The sequence below is a fragment of the Orbicella franksi genome, chromosome 3, assembly GCF_964199315.1.
Source record: "Orbicella franksi chromosome 3, jaOrbFran1.1, whole genome shotgun sequence".
In the NCBI taxonomy this organism is placed as follows: Eukaryota; Metazoa; Cnidaria; class Anthozoa; order Scleractinia; family Merulinidae; genus Orbicella; species Orbicella franksi.
Genome location: NC_138147.1, coordinates 25,761,514 through 25,765,432, shown reverse-complemented (window position 1 = coordinate 25,765,432; position 3,919 = coordinate 25,761,514). Strand labels below are relative to the sequence as shown.

Below are 3,919 nucleotides of genomic sequence, written 5' to 3'. Positions count from 1 at the left end.
CCACGCCACTGATCAAAAAAAATTTTGGCTACGGTTATTGCTATACAACTATAGAACACATATGACAATTTATAGTATAGATGTAGGACCCTGCGCGCGCTCTTATTGGTCAAAAACTCATGTTTTATCAGAGTATAAAACAGAAAAAAACGTATTTTATTGTTTCTCGCCACAGTACCTCTATATCAGAAAGCAAACGAAGAAGCCTTAGCCGTGTATTACACTGTGATAGAGGGTCGTAAAGGGATATTCTCGTGATGCGTGGTTAGCTGATTTTATTTTCCGTGAAACGTGAATTTAGGTAATTATTCTTTGTGACTCGTGACCTGAAGGTTTTGCGTGACCCGTGAAGAACCTGAATTATTAACCGGTATTCGTAATTTTACCACTCTATTCTACGTGATTTTCAAACGCAAGTTCCCCGAATGGTTAGAGCCGTCTATCGAGAGTGACTTAGGTATGTGATTTGCAATATGGAGCCTTGCCTTAGCCATTCGCGACTTCACTTTTTTCAAACACTGCTTCTTGTGTAAAAACAGGTCATTAAAAAAAAGTGTCTTACTTGCTTATTTTCGTGATTCGGGAAAACGACAATTTTATATCCGTGATCCGTTCGTGAACCGTTCCAGAGGAACCCCCCCCCCCCGTCCTGTACGACCCCCTATGATAAAACACTCCGGACATTTGAGAACAATCGAGAAATGTGGAAAACACCCGCCTGCGGCTGGTGTTTTCTACATTTCCCTGCGTCTTCTTAAATTCCCGACATGTTTTATCACAGTGTAATACACGGATTAGGCCTCTTTATTTGTTAAATATTCAGAACTATCTGCAGCTCGCATGAATAAGATTGAGACTACAATGTATCACAAATTCTACTATTATGAAGCCCCCATAAGAGGGTGGGGAAGGGGTTGGGGAGAAGGAGAGTCTGAGTACCCCACATGCATCTTGTTGATCTTTTGGCCTATATATCCTTCACTTTCATCCCGTTAAATCCAATTGCAGATATATAATAATTTAATTCGTGATCGATATCACCCCGGAATGTCCTGCCCAATATCCTATCAATGTTTCCCCAAAATATCGGATGCCCGGTTAATTTTTACCTAGATATCCTGCATTCCGAAAACCCCTAATAGGGCCCTTTATTATACATCTGGGTCACAATCCCTATAGAGCGATCTAACATACATCGGGCTCAAATTGCTCGGGCCTATTAATCGTGCTATGCTCTCTCAATATTCAAAAGTGACATTTCCAAAGCTAGATCACAAACTGAATCGATAACGCTAATGAGGAAAATATTGTAAGAAAAGATTCCCATTTTGTGTACAGGCCAGTACCCCTGGGGGTATTGTTATCTTCAAATTCAAATTCAACGGTCAATTTAGTATTTGCGTGATAGTTATTGAGGTAGTGTAGAAACTGAGTTTCTGTGTTTTTACTGTCGAACAAGGTGAAAGTATCGTCAACGTATCGAAACCAAATGGAAGTTTGATGAGAATGTCCCTTTCCTGGACATTCTCATCAAAAGCCACAGTCATACTTTCTCAACATCTGTTTAGCGAAAGAAGACCTTTTCTGGCCTGTACACAAAATGGGACTCCTTCACACCTAGGAAATACAAAGTAGACCTCATCCGAACTCTCACTTTTCGTTGTTTCCGCATCTGTTCGTCATGTTCTCTTTTGCGCTCTTGTTTGAATGAACTGAGGAAGTTGTTGTTAAAAAATGGATACCATGTGGGTGTTATCAATTACAACATTAATGATGTTCTGAACAGGCAGCAACGCAAACTGAAGAATCCAACCACCACAGTCCCTAAAAAGGAAATAATCTTAGTTCTACCTTATTTAGGGGTACAAAGCAAAACTGCTGCCAAACAACTGAAGACCTGCATTAATAAGTTTTATGGCTGCATTAATCTTAGGGTTATTTTCCAAAGCGCTTATCGCATCAAATCTTTATTTCCCTACAAAGATAGGATCAACCGTTCCCAACTGTCAAAAGTTGTGTATAAGGCTAGTTGTTGGGACTGCCAGGATTTCTACATTAGAAAAACAAAACGTAGATTGCATGACAGAAAAGCTGAACATTTTAAATCGACCACGAGTAGCTGTCATGCTTCTGCTATTGCAGACCACATCACGTCAACTGGTCACAACTTCAAATGGGACCACTTTGATATATTAGCAAAATGTCGGACAGATACACATTGCAAGATAAAAGAGACTCTGCTAATAAGGGAATTAAAACCCACCCTAAATGATAATGTAAGCAGCGAAACACTTTATCTTTATTAGTTTGCATTGTTTACATGCAAATTTTTTTCAGCTTCTGTCATTGTAATTGTTAATTAGTTACTTATTTTAGATTGAAATTTAGTTGTTACGTCTATTCCTAACGGTCACTTCTAAAGATATATGTTGAAACAAACGAAACGTCAAGTAAATGAACGCTCTATCCTGTTCTGGATATTTTGTCGAGCGTGTAACAGGGTCGCATAGCTGCGCAATATTTTGAGTGAATCGCAAAGAAATGAAAAGAAACGCGCGGATGATGTAGATGCGGAAAATACGTTAAAATCCACCGAGGTAACCATGTAGGCACCAATAATATACTTGAAGACAAAATGATAGAGCAAACTGTAGGTGAACGAAGATTTCATTAGCTAATAATGACCTCACAATTTAGAGCTCAGAGGCAATATTTATATTGATTGATTGTAAGTTATGTTTGTTTCCGCAGCAATGAATCAGACAGCAATATATTGAGTTGGGTATTTCATGATATCCTACCTACCGGCCCCTTAATGCGAACTGAAAGCGTTTAAACTTAGTTGAGTGATTCAAACGGAAAAACTTGAGTAATATATTGTCACTAAATCCATTCGAAATGGTTGATCACAATAAAGAAACAACTGTTGCAAGGCGTTACAAGCAAACTTCTTGGTTGAGGACATAGACTGCGAGCAGTCTCTCTTTTGCTCGAAAATCCGTGGGGAAGCTAAGAACACAAAGAAGAACGCAAAACAAGCGAGCGGTGGGTCGTGAGCATGCGAGCGTAGTATGCGAAGTCGCGAGCCGCCCGCGCTACTCGCGGCTCGCGGCTTCACCGCTCGCCACTCGCATGTCACAATCGCAGTCACACTTGTTTTGCTTTCTTCATTGGGTTCTTCCCCACGGATTTCCGAGCAAAAGAGAGACTGTTCGCAGTCTATTGAGGAGATCAAGATCAACAATGTTTAGCTGCTCTCGTGGAGTCGAGTAGCCTCTAGAAGAAGAATCTTGTCGATGGGACGTTCCAGGACTGTGGACTTGGTTTTCAGCCTGATTCTCCTCCTCCCCGTCTCTCTTGTTTGGTTTTACTTCCAGGATGCAACCAAGAGGCCACGAGTTTCCTACCATGTGTCCAGTTTCAAAGTAGCAACTTTGTCTTTAGCAATGATTGCCTTTTCTCTTATAGCAATTCAACTCTCAGATACTGACTTTTAGAAACAAACTCCAACCGAGTGGAATAAAACTAAGCATAAGCTAACAAGTACGCACTGCGGACCTATTTTTAGAAGTTACTTTCGGGGGGGGGGGCGGGGGGGGGTCGTTACTTTCGAAGTTTACGGTCAGGTATTACGCTGAGACCTAATCAGTTAATATTTCATATTTTTATTTATCTTATTGTGCATGATATAATGGGTTATCCACGCAAGTTGTAACTGTCAAACTGAAAATGTTTGGCAGACGTTTTCAAACTTTATCGTGTGTCTAGAAGAGAATCGGTTAAAACCAAATACAATTTGTTTTCCCTGGACCGCGCCACTGATCAACAGTAAGTACAACCAGCCCAGCTGGATATTTATTACCAGTTTTATTGCTGATTTAACGCTTAATTTACATTTAAAGGTTTCTTTAAGTAATTT

The 3,919-nt window shown here is 40.2% G+C and overlaps 1 protein-coding gene across 1 annotated transcript in view; it reads right to left on the bottom strand.

Moving 5' to 3' along the window:
* Positions 1-3,598: 3,598 nt before the first annotated feature.
* Positions 3,599-3,919, bottom strand: part of LOC145482454 (uncharacterized) — a 19,069-nt gene continuing 18,748 nt past the window's right edge. The window contains exon 7 of the mRNA XM_081461067.1: positions 3,599-3,919. This exon is cut by the window's right edge and continues 730 nt beyond it. The gene's annotated coding sequence lies outside the window, so the exon portion shown is untranslated.